Genomic DNA, 17,509 nt, shown 5'->3' with positions numbered 1-17,509 from the left:
TGAGTTCTAGCAGTTTTGGGGTGGAGTCTTTTGGGTTTTCCACATAAAGTATCATATCATCTGCAAAGAGTGAGAGTTTGACTTCTTCTTTGCCGATTCGGATGCCTTTGATTTCTTTTTGTTGTCTGATTGCTGTGGCTAGGACTTCTAATACTATGTTGAATAGCAGTGGTGATAGTGGACATCCTGCTGTGTTCCTGACCTTAGGGGGAAAGCTCTCAGTTTTTCCCCATTGAGAATGATATTGGCTGTGGGTTTTTCATAGATGGATTTTATGATTTTGAGTTATGTACCTTCTATCCCTATACTCTGAAGAGTTTTGATCAAGAAAGGATGTTGTACTTTGTCAAATGCTTTTTCTGCATCTACTGAGAGGATCATATGGTTCTTGTTCTTTCTTTTATTAATGCATGGTATCACACTGATTGATTTGCAGATGTTGAACCAACCTTGCAGCCCAGGGATAAATCCCACTTGGTCGTGGTGAATAATCCTTTTAATGTACTGTTGGATCCTATTGGTTAGTATTTTGGTGAGAATTTTTGCATCCATATTCATCAAGGATATTGGTCTGTAATTCTCTTTTTTGATGGGGTCGTTGTCTGGTTTTGGGATCAAGGTAACAGTGGCCTCATAAAACGAGTTTGGAAGTTTTCCTTCCATTTCTATTTTTTGGAACAGTTTCAGAAGAATAGGTATTAATTCTTCTTTAAATGTTTGGTAGAATTTCCCTGGGAAGCCATCTGGCTCTGGGCTTTGTTTGTTGGGAGATTTTTGATGACTGCTTCAATTTCCTTAGTGGTTATAGGTCTGTTCAGGTTTTCTATTTCTTACTGCTTCAGTTTGGGTAGTTGATACATCTCTAGGAATGCATTCATTTCTTCTAGATTATCTAATTTGCTGGCATATAGTTGCTCATAATATGTTCTTATAATAATATGTTCTTATAATATGTTCTCATAATATGTTCTTATAATAATCTCTCTGCTTTCATTCATGATTTTGTTGATTTGGGTCATTTCTCTTTTCTTTTTGAAAGTCTGGCCAGGGGTTTATCAATCTTGTTAATTCTTTCAAAGAACCAGCTCCTAGTTTCGTTGATCTGTTCTCCTGTTCTTTTGGTTTCTATTTCATTGATTTCTGCTCTGATCTTTATTATTTCTCTTCTTCTGCTGATTTTAAGCTTTATTTGCTGTTCTTTCTCCAGCTCCTTTAGGTGTAGGGTTAGGTTGTATATTTGAGACCTTGTTTCTTGAGAAAGGCTCGTATTGCTATATACTTTCCTCTTAGGACTGCCTTTGCTGCATCCCAAAGATTTTGAACAGTTGTGTTTTCATTTTCATTGGTTTCCATGAATTTTTTTAATTCTTCTTTAATTTCCTGGTTGACCCATTCATTCTTTAGTAGGATGCTCTTTAGCCTCCATGTATTTGAGTTCTTTCCGACTTTCCTCTTGTGATTGAGTTCTAGTTTCAAAGCATTGTGGTCTGAAAATAGGCAGGGAATGATCCCAATCTTTTGGTACCGGTTGAGACCTGATTTGTGACCTAGGATGTGATCTGTTCTGGAGAATGTTCCATGGGCACTAGAGAAGAATGTGTATTCCGTTGCTTTGGGATGGAATGTTCTGAATATGTCTGTGAAGTCCATTTGGTCCAGTGTGTCATTTAAAGTCTTTATTTCCTTGTTGATCTTTTGCTTAGATGATCTGTCCATTTCAGTGAGGGGGGTGTTAAAGTCCCCCACTATTATTGTATTGTTGTCGATGTGTTTCTTGGCTTTTGTTATTAATTGGCTTATATAATTGGCTGCTCCCATGTTAGGGGCATAGATATTTACAATTGTTAGATCTTCTTGTTGGATAGACCCTTTAAGTAGGATATAGTGTCCTTCCTCATCTCTTATTACAGGCTTTGGTTTAAAATCTAATTTGTCTGATATAAGGATTGCCACCCCAGCTTTCTTTTGGTGTCCATTAGCATGGTAAATGGTTTTCCACCCCCTCACTTTCAATCTGGGGGCGTCTTTGAGTCTAAAATGAGTCTCTTGCAGACAGCATATCGATGGGTCTTGTTTTTTTATCCAGTCTCATAGCGGGTGTGTTTTGATTGGGTCATTTAGCCCATATACATTCAGGGTAAGTATTGAAAGATATGAATTTAGTGCCATTGTATTGCCTCTAAGGTGACTGTTACTGTATATTGTTTGTGTTCCTTTCTGGTCTATGTTACTTTTAGGCTCTCTCTTTGCTTAGGGGACCCCTTTCAATATTTCTTGTAGGGTTGGTTTCATGTTTGCAAATTCCTTTAGTTTTTGTTTGTCCTGGAAGCTTTTTATCTCTCCTTCTATTTTCAATGACAGCCTAGCTGGATATAGTATTCTTGGCTGCATATTTTTCTCATTTAGTGCTCTGAATATATCATGCCAGTCCTTTGTGGCCTGCCAGGTCTCTGTGGATGGGTCTGTTGCCAATCTAATGTTTCTACCATTATAGGTTACAGATCTCTTCTCTTGAGCTGCTTTCAGGATTTTCTCTTTGTCTCTGAGACTCATAAGTTTTACTATTAGATGTCAGGGTGTTGACCTATTTTTATTGATTTTGAGGGGAGTTCTCTGAGCCTCCTGGATTTTGATGCCTGTTTCCTTCCCCAAATTAGGGAAGTTCTCTGCTATAATTTGCTCCAATATACCTTCTGGCCCTCTGTCTCTTTCTTCTTCTTCTGGGATCCCAATTATTCTAATATTGTTTTGTCTTATGGTATCACTTACCTCTCGAATTCTGCCCTTGTGATCCAGTAGTTGTTTATCTTTTTCTCAGCTTCTTTATTTTCCATCATTTGGTCTTCTATATCACTAATTTTCTGCCTCCTTTATCCTAGCAGTTAGAGCCTCCATTTTTTATTGCACCTCATTAATAGCCTTTTTGATTTCGACTTGGTTAGATTTTAGTTCTTTTATTTCTCCAGAAAGGGTTTTCTCTAATATCTTCCATGCTTTTTTCAAGCCCAGCTAGTATCTTTAAAATCGTCATTCTGAACTCTAGTTCTGACATCTTACTAATGTCCGTATTGATTAGGTCCCTGGCAGTCAGTACTGCCTCTTGTTTTTTTTTTTTTTTGAGGTGATTTTTTTCTGTCTTGTCATTTTGTCCAGAGGAGAATAGATGAATGAGAGAACACTATGCTAACAGGGTAACAACGACCCCAGAAAAATACACGCTAAACAAATCGGAAGGGACCTGAAACCGGGGGGAAAAAAGGGAAAGAAAGAAAAAAGAAAAAGATATAAACCAACCAACCAACAAAGAAACAAAAAAAAAATAACAGAATATGATCAAATATGATCAGGCTGGTGCATAGATCAGTGCCACACACTAGATTTTGGGCGTATTTTGGTCTGTTAGAAGAAAGTGCGTCCCAAAATTTTAACGAAAGAAAACCTTATATATGTACAAAAATAAGGGTAAATACAATGAAGGGATGGAATATGACTGTAAAGATGAAAATTATCAAAAATTTTATAAAAGGAATTGATAAGATAAGAAGTTGGTTGAAAAAAGAAAGAAGAGGATCTTTTAAAAAAAAAAAAAGGAGAGAATGTCATCAGGCAGGAGACTAGCACAAAGCCATACACTAGCGATTTAGGGTATATTTTGGTCTGTTAGAAGAGACTGTATCCCAAAATTTTAAAAAGAGAACAACTTATATATATATATATATATATATATATATATACACCAAAAATAAGGTTAACTACTATGAAGGGATAGAATATGACTTAAAAATGAAAAATAAAAAAGATTTTTTAAAAAGGCATTGATAAGATGTTGGTTGAAAAAGGGAAGAAGAAAAATTCAAAAAAAGAAAAAGTTAAGAAAAAAATTAACTTTGAAATTCAGACTGAAGAATCATGGGAAAAAAGCCATGCATTCTATGTGCAGTATTCCCCTAGCCCTGGAGTTCTGCCGTTTTCATTGATGGTAAACTTGGTCTTGGCTGGCTGTTCTTGCTAATCTTCTGGGGGAGGGGCCTGTTGCTGTGGTTCCCAAATGTCTTTGCCTGAGGCAGAATTGCCCCGCCAAGTAATCTGCTTGGGTTTACTCTCGGGAGCTTTTGTTCCCTGCAAGCTTTCTGTACAGCTTTGGAGGACGAGAGTGAAAATGGCGGCCTCCCAATCTCTGCCCCGGAGGAGCTGAGAACTCAGGGCCCACTCCTCAGTGAGCCCCCAGAGAAAAGCAGTCAATCACTCCCGTCTCCCCGGTCTCCCGCCGCACTCCATGCTCACCCGGCCTGTGACCGAGTGTTTCTGTCTCTGCTGGCACATGACCCCATCTGGAGTCTCCAAACCCAGCAGATCCCTGCAGCACGCTAGGGAGTCTCCCCAGATCTGCTGCTTGTTGGGTCCGTGCTGGAGGAGCAGTGGCCCGACTGTGCTGCGGATCACCGTTTATGGCAACCCCGAGCTGAGAGCCCGCTCCTCGGCTCCGTCTCTGCAGCCAGCTTCCCTGCTCTGACACCTAGGAGCTCTGCCACACTCAGGCACCCCTGGTCTTTCTGTGACCCCAAAGGTCCTGAGACCACACTGTCCCAGCGAGGGTTCCACCCCCCGCTTAGCCACTGGAGCGACATCTGTCAGCAGAGCCGACTTCTAGAAGTTCCGATTTTGTGCTCTGCTGCTCTATCATTTGCCGGTAGCGGCCAACGGAGGCCCCCTCCCCGCCATCTATCTTCCCCAATATCACCTCGGATTCACTTCTCCGCATGTCCTACCTTCCAGAAAGTGGCTGCTTTTCTGTTCAGAGAGTTGCTGCTATTCTTTTCTTCGGTCTCCTGTTGAGTTCTAGGTGTTCAGAATGGTTTGATCCCTATCTAGCTGAATTCCTGGGTCCAGACGAAATTTAGGTCTCCTACTCCTCCGCCATCTTGCTCCTCCTCCTCAATTCATTGTTTTAAAGGTATGTTACACCCCAGAATTTTGTTCAATAATAAGCAGAATAAGGAGTGACACAAGTATGAAAAAGGACCATCCTTTATGAAGTTTATGATAGAAATCACACACTCTTCCTGAGTGGACACGTCCCTGGGTTGATAAAATATTTGTTTTATAAAGCACAATTACTAATGTTTAAATTACAACTCTGAAGTGAAGTTTTCCACAAGTACATGAAGGGTTTCCTGTATTGCACGCTCATGGCTCCTGGCTAGTACTGTCTTACAACAGGGAAGAAAAGAAAATCCTGTTTTCATATTTTAACTAGAATAATTTAAAGATGGCATGTATTCTTTATTTCCCATTATTCTTTTTTTTAATTCTTTAATTTTTGTTTGTTTGTTTTATTTATTTATTCATGAGAGTCAGAGAGAGAGATAGAGAGAGGCAGCAGCAGAGGGAGAAGCAGGCTCCCTGCCTAACAGGGAGCCTGATGCGGGACGCGATCCCAGGACTCCGGGATCGTGATCTGAGCCGAAGGCAGACGCTTAACCATCTGAGCCACCCAGGTGTCCCTCCCATTATTCTTTTTACAAAATAGTATCGTTTTTATTTAAAATGTGCCTTCCTCCCCCAACATATTAGATTTCTATTTATTTAGACTTAGTTTAATGCATCCAGTAATACTAGCATAATGAATGTTTGGATTCAAACTCAAGATGAATCTTAACTTCCTCATTATTAAAAATGTGTAGCTTTTTTCTGCCTATGTTATCCCAATACAATAAAGATTTTTATAATTAAAAGATGGCTATGGTGTTTGTCACAAATTTTCAGTTATTAGAAAAACTAAGAGAATCGAAGGTGAAATTTTTTATCATTTAGATAATAAAATAAAAAGTATCATATTAATTATATAGGGTACTATATAATTACTGTTATAAAGTAGTGTTAGTATTCCACAGCTGCAGGTCTGAGTATTGGGTTATATAAGAGCTGAGTGAACATCTGAGTGTATGTGTACCCGTCTGGAAAACAGCCAGTTGCAGCTCACACATTTCCTCATAATGTTCATTAACTTTTCATAGAGAAAGTGTTTCACACTTAGATCAGCTCTTTTAGAAGGAGGAAATTTAGAGCTAGAACAAATAGTATTTAATTCTCATTTTATAGACCAACTGTGAGAAACCCAGCCAGAAGCCAAGATTTTCAGTCCTACACATCTGGTCATGATGATTTTGGAATCTTTACACACTGATGATATGTCTTTGTTATGACTTTAGAATATATTCTGGCCAACTCATTAGGCAGGTATGGAAACAAATCCTGAATGAGTCAGACCGAGTTCCTATCATGCATGAAGAATACTGGACTCTTTTCATTGTGAAAGAGAAAAACAATTCTGTGGATGGTTTCATGGAGCCATTTCGCCATATTGTACATAAATGGAGTATGTTACTCCTCAGTGTTTTCCCCTCTTCTACTCTTTTTCAAAAAAAAAGAAAAAGGAAATGTACTTCCTTTCATTTATATGCTACTTTTCCTTATTTTTAGACCAAAGTTTGATAAGGATCTGAAGGCTTTAAAATAATTCATATGCATCATTTATAAAATATTTAAATATTCTCTTAAAGACACATTTAACCTAATCAGCTGTCATTTTGATATAAAATTTAAAGAAAATGAAAGACATGTTCGTTTAAAAATAGTCTTTAGGGGGCTTGTATGTTATGCCAAATAATATAGTAATAAATAACTTATTATTTATCTGAGATAAAAACAGGAATACAGGGTATTTTGATGTTCATTTCATCCCCTGAATCATAGCTTATTATTAAACACTATGCAAAAAATATCAGTGATCATTAAATGCATGGGGAGGATTCATTTCTCATTAAGCATCTTCCCAGTTTACTGAGTGTTCTTGAGGTACTGAGAAAATCAGTTAAGATCTTTTCATATGCATTTAATGAAGAATAGTATCCTGAACTATCTATTGAATATATGGACTTATATCTAAAAGACTTTATTGAAAACCTTTCTTTTTTAAACAAAGATTGAATCTCTTCCATGACTCAGTAATGAAAAAGGAAATATTTATTTTGAGGATAAGCCAATTTATATATTATTGGAAATAACACAGACCACCCAGGCCTGAAGCCTACTGTTTATAGTTAAGGATCTTAAATCTACATATGCTCTTGATGAGCAAGAGCTATCTTTATTCCAGCTAGAAAGTTTTATGTCTACAAAGGGTAATAATTTCATGTTTCTCCCCACCACCCTTGGCTAGTAAAATTCTGTCAAGGAGATGATTTCATTTCCACAGGGGAAAAGATTTTTTTGGACCTCAGCAATGATAACATTTCCAAATTTCATCTGCCAAAGGGCTAATGTTTAATATTGCTGGAAAACACTAGAGTTATATTTGCCTTCAAAACCAGTTTCTTGTATAAATATGAGTGTGTGTATGTATGTATGACTGCATAAACAAAGACACAAAATGTAGCTGACTTGTTTTTAGTGCAAAATTTATACCTTGATTTGAAGCTTCATTCTCCTCTACTCAGCCATCAAATCTTAGAATTCTTCAAAGACTGGTTCTAAACTCTCTTCTTATCTCTGAATTCTCACTATAAATAGCTATCTCATGTTCATAGCTTTAACTGCTGTCTAATGGTAGGAGGGAAGGAAAAGAAAATGGTGCAAAGCAGAAACTGTCAGGCATGAATGTCTTCCACTTTTCATTGAAAAGTCATGTCTGTGAACCTCTGTGTTTCTCAGTAAAGTAGAAGGTAGGGTCAGAATTTGGAGGATTTGAAATACTTGTTTTGTATAGATCAGAGAAAAAATGATAGGATTGCTGGGCCATATTCAGGATCCGTTGAGCATGGTGATTATATTTTGCTTTGTGGTTTTCCCTAGCAGCACATACCAGCTTCATTATATTTACGGAGAAAGTAGTTAGTTTCACGATGGTTGCAGTTTTGCCAATGGAGGCGATGCAAAGACTGAATGGGAAAGGAGTTTAGAGTAATAGAATGTTTCCTAGGATCATGGAATTTAAACTAGATTAGGAGGACAGTGAAGAAGAAAGCATTGATAGGTGGGAAGCACTACGCAGCTAATGAATTGGAAGTCTCTTAAGAGACGGATCTTCATGGTGAGAGTAGTTCATCAAGACAATTGGAAGTAATAAGATGGACTGCTTGAATAAACGATTCAAGAACAGTTAGGATGGCAAGATTATGATAATTGTGGAAGTAAATGGCTGAGCTGACGTGGAGTTACTTAATGGAATCGAGAAGGCCAGAGGACTACATGGATCACACATGTGGATACGGAAGTCACTCAGAATAATGGAAAGATTTGGAATGCAGAGAAGACTGAGTTAAGTTCCAAAGCCTTTGATGAATATGGAAGAATGACAAGAGATTAGTAGATACAACAGTGATGCAGAGGCAGAGGGGGTGGTATGACTGAATGGCATGAGCCTCAAGTGATCAGGGTCTTTACTAAAGAATCAGAGATAAATGGTGTAAAGCTAGAAATAGAGAACAAGGAAGAATGTGATTAGTAAACAAATAGCCTTCATCTGAGATGGCTACAGGGCATATATGTCTCTAAGGAACAGCTACTTTTCACTGGAGGAGGCAAAAAAACAAAAATACACATACACACCGAACCTTTTCAAGATGGAGTTAATATTATAGGACAAAACACAGGTAGTCGGTACTCAGTGAAAGGTGATTTAGTAATAAAGTTGATTGAAACACCAATATTACGTGCTTACTCCTTTTGGTTTTCATGTGTATTGGTGTTTGGAATGGAGTATGCCTATACAGATGGACTTTAATAATCTCACCATTAAAGAGATGAGGTCAAGAGTACTAGGATGGGTAAGAGAAATTATCAGAACGATGGGTGATGTCAGTGCAAAATTTATAAATCAAATGAAACATCTACTGTTTAAGGACTGTAGTATTCTATTTGTAAATGTGGTAAACTGATTATGCACCTGTTGGAATTAAATTTTCCTCAGTGTCTCATGCTGTTTAAAGAAAATGCTTCTAGGTTTAATATTCTTTGAGTTAATGATCATATGATCATGCTTATAAATTACCAAGATACAATAAAAATTGCTTTTTCTTTAATGATTCATTTAACCTACTAAGTGGTAAAATTAAAAAATTGTTTTCTCATTGAATGATGTCATTATCCTTTCTTGGAAATACTTTTTAAAAATTTCCCAGTGAAATAAATCTTCTCTTACTAAGCAGATATATTTGGCTGCACCCATCTTCCAGTGTTGGACTTGGTATATGTTTGAGAAAATCTCCTTGTGTTGAGCAATTTCCTCAAATCCATTTAGTATTGAAATATAAATTTATAATCAAGGCTATTTGTTGTTATTAAAAGTATCTACAGAGGTAATCATGTAGCTAACATAGATATAACACTTATATTGTGCCAAGTGTTGTTAAAGTACTTTACATGTATTAATTGATACTCAAAACAATCCTATGGGGGTAGTCCCATTATTATCATCATCCCACTTTTACAGATGGGTAAACTGAGGTACAGAGAGGATAAACTAACCTGTTGGTAAGTGGCAGAGCCAGGACCTGGACCCAGCTGTTTGAATCCAGTCTGTGATATTAACCATTATGCTAAATCACTTTATGTGATATCGGGAAGAATATGGCCCATGAAAAAATAAAACTTTTACATTTTCTTTCTTATTTTTTAGTCCCTGTGGATTACTTAGGATTCAGTGTTTAAGACTGAAGAACCCAAAATACAGTGGCTTAAACTTTGTGAGAGAAATTTATTTCTTACATAAAAGAGGACACGAGGTGGGCAGTGCAGGGCTGATATGGCAACGCCATAGTCATTGTGTCTGGACCCACTATCTGTTTCATCAGCCTTGTGAGTGTATTTCATTCCTGAGATCACTTCCTATACTAGGATGGCAGCTGGAACTCCAGCCACTGTGTCTGTCTTACAGGCCAGAAGGGAGATGAATAGTGAAAAAAGAAAAAAATGGACCACTTCTATCAGATTCAGCTTTCTTTAAACAAAGCCCCACTAATACTTTTGCTCTCATTTCATTATTTAGAATTCAGTCATATGGCCATACAGGCTGGGAATTGTGGTCTTTTGTTCTGGATAACAGCATAACTAGACAATGATTTCTGTTACTTAGAAAGGGAGAATGGATATTGGGTAAGTATCCAGCAGCCTGCGAGACACCATCCTTGGTATCCACATCCTTTCCTACTGGTCTTTTACACTGATTTTATCAGAACATTTTGGACTGAAAATTCATTTTTTTAAAAATATTTATCTATTTGGGAGGGCCAGAGATGGAGGGAAAGGGAGAGAGTGGGAGCATGAGTGGGGGAGGGGCGGAGGGAAAGGGAGAAGCGGACTCTCCACTGAGCTGGGAACCCAATGCTGGAGCTCCATCCCAGGACCCTGGGATCATGACCTGAGCCGAAGGCAGATGCTTAACTGACTGAGCCACCCAGGTGCCCTGGACTGAAAATTTAAATAACAGACACAGGTGAGGAGAAGGATTGAAAAAGAGTAGAATGGGGATTTTGTAGGCACTCATAGCATATGGTGAGAGTAACACAAAAAGCAAATTGTGGCAGGCACAAGTCATAATTGCTGTAGTTTTCCTTTAGAGTAAAACTCTTCCATAAAGTGACTAGTGAAGTCTGATTATATATTCACATAAAATATGTTATTAACAGGTTAATAAAAAGCAGTACTTTTTTTTTTGTACTGTTATGTTAATCACCATACATTACATCATTAGTTTTTGATGTAGTGTTCCATGATTCACTGTGTGTGGTTAATACCCAGTGCTCCATTCAACACATGCCCTCTTTAATACCCATCACCAGGCTAACCCATCCTCCTACCCCCCTCCCCTCTAGAACCCTCAGTTTGTTTCTCAGAGTCCATTGTCTCTCATGGTTCGTCCGCCCTCCGATTTCCCCCTCTTCATTTTTCCCTTCCTGCTATCTTCTTCTTTTTTTTTTTTTTTAACATATATTGTGTTATTTGTTTCGGAGGTACAGGTCTGTGATTCAACAGTCTTACACACTTCACAGCACTCACCATAGCACATACCCTCTCCAATGTCTATCACCCAGCCGCCCCATCCCTCCCACCCCCCACCACTCCAGCAACCCTCAGTTTGTTTCCTGAGATTAAGAATTCCTCATATCAGTGAGGTCATACGATACATGTCTTTCTCTGATTGACTTGTTTCACTCAGCATAATACCTTCCAGTTCCATCCACGTTGTTGCAAATGGCAAGATTTCATTCCTTTTGATGGCTACATAATATTCCATTGTGTGTATATATATATATATATATATATATATATATATATATACCACATATTCTTTATCCATTCATCTGTTGATGGACATCTTGGCTCTTTCCATAGTTTGGCTATCGTGGACATTGCTAAGCAGTGTTTTTTAATTGGGCTTCTTGTCCCTACATGGGAAGGGAGTGGATGAAAAAATTATCACTTTGTGTCATTTATTTAGGTATGTAAGAGAAGATTGATTATTGAACTGAGAGAGTTCTAAATGATCAGAGGGAAGTTCCTTTCTAATTCTCCCTGTCTCGTCCACCCCCCTTTAAAGAGTGGAAGACATGCTATGTCTGATTTCACATGGAGTTATGGGAGTTTTATTATACAGAAAAAGAAAAACAAAGTATTTTGGAGGAAAAACATTTCATTGGAAAAGTTTTGTTTCCCCCCCCCCAACTGAAGTTAGTAGTAAGCTTCTGATCGTTACTTAAGTTTATTTCTTGTTTTATTTACAGCTTGGATCTCTTTATTGCTTTTGGTAATACATAAAAAGTTTTCATGAAAGTAGAGAATATTTTGCATGATATACATTTAAAAAAACAATATATGAAACTAAATATCATGATCCATATTCTTATTTCCCTGTAAGACAGTGTGCTTTGGAATACAGGGTAGCTATAGTAAAGTCTTATTTATTTTCAGGGGAGATTAAGTACACCTACTTTTTTCTAAAGATGGCCTAAGTATGAATATTTATATGACTTTGTCATTTATACACACTCTATCAACTATCACATTTTAGATGACTTAAGTTTTCAATAAGTGACCTGAGGATTTGAATTAGAATGAGAAAACCTTCTACATCTTTATTTCAAGAGTGTATTAGGAACAAATTCTGACCTTAAGGGTCAAAGGTACTGGATGGATGATCATGGATTTAACAAGGAATTCTTTTCTGTCTCCTCTTTTCTATTGTGTTTTTTTTGTTGCTGCACAATTAGTAAACCCAGTTTACTAGTGTTATTGATGTTCTTTGTTTTGTTTTGTTGCTTGTGGAAACCTGATTAGAGCTTTTGAGAGTGAATTTTCAGTCAGAAATGATTTATTTTGTGTATCTAAGCTGGATTCCAGCTGTTTGAGGTTTTTCTCTTAGAAGTCTAGGTTTCATAGAGCATCTAGATTGAAAAGGCAGTTCTGGTTAGATGCCTCTCCTTGTCTTTCTTTTTTTTTTTTAAGATTTTATTTATTTGACAGAGAGAGAGACACAGCGAGAGAGGGAACACAAGGAAGGGGAGTGGGAGAGGGAGAAACAGGCTTCCCGCCGAGCAGGGAGCCCGATGTGGGGCTCGATCCCAGGACCCTGGGACCATGACCTGAGCCAAAGGCAGATGCTTAACAACAGAGCCACCCAGGCCCCCCTTTCCTAGTCTTTCTTAAGCAGTTTAAATTCTTTGTTTTTCTAAGTTTCGAAGAATTTTACTTAGATTTTCATGTTAAAAATCGGTATTTAAGCTTCAATTTGTTACACTGATAGAATTATAGATTCCAAAATTTGCTTGTAAAAATGGCTAGTTTTTTATTTTGTTATGTTATGTTAATCACCATTATGTCATTAGTTTTTGATGTAGTGTTCCATGATTCATTGTTTGCATATAACACCCAGTGCTCCATTCAGTACGTGCCCTCTTTAATACCCATCACCAGGCTAACCCATCCCTCCACCCCCCTCCCCTCTTGAACCCTCAGTTTGTTTCTCAGAGTCCATAGTCTCTCATGGTTCGTCTCCCCCTCTGATTTTCCCCCCTTCATTTTTCCCTTCCTACTATCTTCTTCTTTTTTTTTAACATGTAATGTATTATTTGTTTCAGAGGTACAGGTCTGTGATTCAACAGTCTTACACAATTCACAGCACTCACCATAGCACATACCCTCCCCAATGTCTATCACCCAGCCAAAAAATGGCTAGTTTTAAGGAAGGAAGGGTTTTTTTTTTAATTATTTGTGCTTTTCTAATTTCAATTAATCAAATCAGAATTCACTCCAAGAAAAGTGCCACAGTATATATCAAAAGAACATTTCCTTAGTGCTTCTGATTCAGAAATTATAACCTCTAATAATGTGAAGAGACAAACTTCTATTCATATTTACCATATGATTTATCATACCCGAATTTTTTGCATGAATTCTTGCCTTCTTATTTTTTTCACCAAAATGTAAGCAGTTTCAAACATATAGTTTTGACTTACATGACTTGTCAGACTCTTCTGTTTATTATTAAAGCAGAGTTGCATATCTTCCTTCATAATGCTACAAATGTTAAAAGTTCTACACAATAACATTTTCTGGAAAGGTATTGGCCATCATTATTCTTAAGACTACAGATTTCTGTTGACTTTCAAAACTTGTTGGTTTTTTTTAGATAAGCTTTCAGTTTTATCATATTCACATCATACATACCTGAGAGAGCATCTGTAAAAATCTCAATTCTGTTTTTATGTGAAGTCCCAGTTATAATATACTTCTCATGACACTATATCAGGTTACTTATCAGCTTACTTTTTAGAAAGGTCATTTGTGATTGTTTCCTTGTTGACTATAATCCTTAGAAGAAAAGCCCCCCTTGAAAATTATATACCAGCACTAAAAATATATGTCTGTAATCATAATCTTACTGGGTTCAATTGATCAATAACCACCCCCTGAACTACCGTATGGTCACATTAACTTAGTATGGATTTCTATGAGGTTTTCATGGTTCTAATATCAATGAAGAGAAGAAAGTTGTATCTCACATTCTATTATCACAGTATTAATTTTAATCTTTAGAAAGTCACTTAACATACGCAGGCTGTCGTTACTTTTGTGATTATGTAGAAGTTCATTGTTCTGTATGGTAGCCACCAGCCACATACAGCTCTTGAGCACTTGAAATGGGGCTAGTCCAAATTTAGTGTGCTATAAGTATAAAGCACACACTAGATTTTGAAGACTTAGTGCAGAAAAAGGTGTAAATATCTCACTAATAATTCTTTTATGTTGATTATTTGTTGATATGATATATCTTAGATATATTGGGTTATGTAAAATATATTATTGAAATTAATTTCTCATCTTTCACTTTTCTTTTTAATATATGGCCATTAGCAGATTTAAAATTATATACACATAGCTTGCATTATATTTCTGTTGGACAGTGATACTTTAGCAGATATAAGACTAGAGATGATCTCTATGGATCCTTCTGTTCCCAGCATTGTGGTGATTCTGATTGATGTCCTGATTGACTATGGAGCCGTCATTTTATTTTTGATTGTTATGATATTGCTGTCTCTATTGAGGACTTTTACAGTATGTTACTTTGGAATGTAGAGCTCTTGGAAAATCCTTTCTGTTTCTCAGGGCATAAACCAAACTTCTTCGCTTTGGAGAATTTCACCTTTAAACTTTTTATTATGCCTAAATTTTCTCATTTCTGAAGTTGGATCTTTCTACCTGGTAAGCTGTTATCATGCCTTTCTTCATCATTTTATTGTTAAAAACCTCACATTTATTGATTTTATCTAGTGATCGCATTTTTCCATCCAAAACTTTTGACTTCTCAGAGTTTGAGTTCTGTCTTCATTAGGTCTAGAATGGATAATAGAATGAATGAATATAGGATTTAGAGTGAAAAGTCTTAGATTCTAATTCTGGTTCCTCATCTAATAACTTACTAACTTAACAATCCTAGACAAGACAATTGTCTTCCTAAACCTCAATCTTTTTATCTGTAAAATGGATATTATGAGGCTCAAATAAAACATTATGTAAATATTGTTACCACTTACCCATGTTCTTATTCAGAAATATTTTCCTTTTAACCTTCTTGACAGCATTCGACTTCAAGGGTACTGTCCTTTCCTAGTGTCCTTTATTCCTTGCTATTTACTCCTATTATTATTTTAGGTCTTCTCTTTCTCTCATCCATTGATATTTGTGTTTCCACGATCTTTAGTCCTTCTAAGAAACTATGGTTATAAAGGAAAAATAGAGCAAATATCTTATTGCTCACAAAATGAAAGCATCACTTGGGATTTGCATGTAGATTTTTAATAGCCGAGATCATAGACTGAGAGAAAAGTTCCAAATACCAAGAGTGGGGGAAGGGAGAGCACCACATATTGAAGAATACAAGACCCTAGGTGAAGGGAGAACCCAACACATACTGAATACTTATCATGTGCCAGGCACTGCTCTTGATAGATGATTTTATGTTACCTCATTTTATTTCATGTTCACTACAATTTTTTAAGGGAGTTTTGTTTTTTCCTCCTATCTTATAGAGAAAGGAACTTCGGGCCAGGCCATTAAGTAACTTGCTTTCAAGTAATTCAAGTCTCTCCTTATTGTTTATCTGCATTCCCCCCGACCCCAGACCATTGTTTGGTAAGCACTATTTACTTTGGGTGCTTGAGTTCTATGCTAACAATGTAGATAGAGTTGGTCTCCAGTGTACTAGTGAAACTAAATGAAATTTGAGTGTTTTTAAACAAGGATACCAGATACGATATTTATGAAATGAATTTTGTACTGTTTTGGGAAACATAGATCTCTAGACCGGTCTTTAGAGTGGGTGGAAGGAGGGTGGTGGTAATTCAGAAGGCCTTCCTTTCCCGAGCTAAAAATGCCAACAGAACTTTCAGGTCTGAAAGCTGCTCAACACTCAAAGTGAAACCCTCTCAGTGTCTGGTTTTCTTTCCCACATTCCCTTAGGACCTGGCTCTCACTCTTCAGCCAGCTACTTCCGTTACGGGTAGGCAAAGCTAAAATGGTAATTGTAAATTTGTGAATTATGCTGTGCCTTTCAGGGCTAACTCCAGACTCACTTGAAATGTCTTCACAAATGTGGCTTATAACAATCTGCGTGCTTCCCTCAAAGCTTTCCTCTCTGTCCATGCTTTTCTGCTTATTAGCTCCCTCGTGTTCTACCCCACACATGTCTCTTAGGTTCCACCAGTCCATTCTTCCCTCCTGACTTGCTGACTTCGTTTTTGGAACGGCCAAAAGATGCTGGATACTTTGTGCTTTCGAAGTCTTATGGCAAATGTGCTCTATGGACTCCAGTGTAGAATTTGTGGCAGGAATGAATGGACTCTTGAGAAAGAAATACCATATTTTCAAGTCCATGTTCTCATACTAAAGAAGGCCAGACAAGACATTTATAAAATATGATTTCTAAGTGCACAGGTTTCTAAAGAAATCTTTTTTCCCTTAAGGAGAAAAGAGGCATCTGTTGTATTTCTAGAACAAATAACCCTTAACCTCTTTCTTCTTCATTTTCTCTTTCATTTACATGAATGAATATTTGAGAAGCTCTTATCTCCACGTTCAGACCTCTACAATTTTTCTACTTAAAAAAGAAAGTTATGTGAAGTGTTATTATTACATTGGGTAATTTTATTTCAAACTAAATACCAGAATATTATAATTCTTTTATCCTACTGTGTGATTGTCTTTTGTACTTTCACTTAATTCTCCCTCCTCTTTAGCCTCTTGGAATTTTGCCTCTGAAGCTTGAATTTCCTTCCCTTTCTTCTACAAAAATGAGATGCAGAACAAGGCATGGCTTGAAGTCAAAGTAAATTCCCATCTTTAAGTTCTAGCAACCGATACAGGCTCCTTAAGGCCAAAGCCTGCCTATTAGCCACTTGGCTGTTGGGTGACTATATGTTCTAGGAAAGGGTACTGGACTAACTCTAAGAATGTGGAGTGTTGATATACTGTTACCAAAAATTAAAAAAAAAAACACCACTCTGTGTATTAAGTATTTGTCTGGCAGGATACTGAAAACCTAAAATATAGCCCACACATACAAACTTGTTGGAAGACAAAATACATTTTTCACCAAGTTAGAGTCTCATAGTGAGAAAAGCCAAGCTAGTTTGGATTTTAAAGTTTTCCTCCCATTTTCCCCTACTACCAAGCTCCACAGGGCCCCCTAATCATGTAGCACTGAAAAGAAAGTACTTTCTGCATTTTTAAATACTGTTACTGCTTTTGACTCCCCAGCATCTCAGTTTACATATGCGAAAGAAAATAAAAAAACTATAAGGAACAGACGTTAGCTAGGATGGTATTTAGGAGGGAATTAAGATGTAATTAGAATTACTTAGGTGTGCCCATACATCAGTTTTGCCATCTTTAAAGCAGAACATAGGTAATCCTAAAACTGTGTGTGTATATAAATCTTGTCAGCTTTTTA

Source organism: Halichoerus grypus, chromosome X, assembly GCF_964656455.1.
Source record: "Halichoerus grypus chromosome X, mHalGry1.hap1.1, whole genome shotgun sequence".
NCBI classification, from domain to species: Eukaryota; Metazoa; Chordata; class Mammalia; order Carnivora; family Phocidae; genus Halichoerus; species Halichoerus grypus.
The sequence above is the reverse complement of the archived record's forward strand: the minus strand, read 5'-3'. Positions refer to the sequence as shown.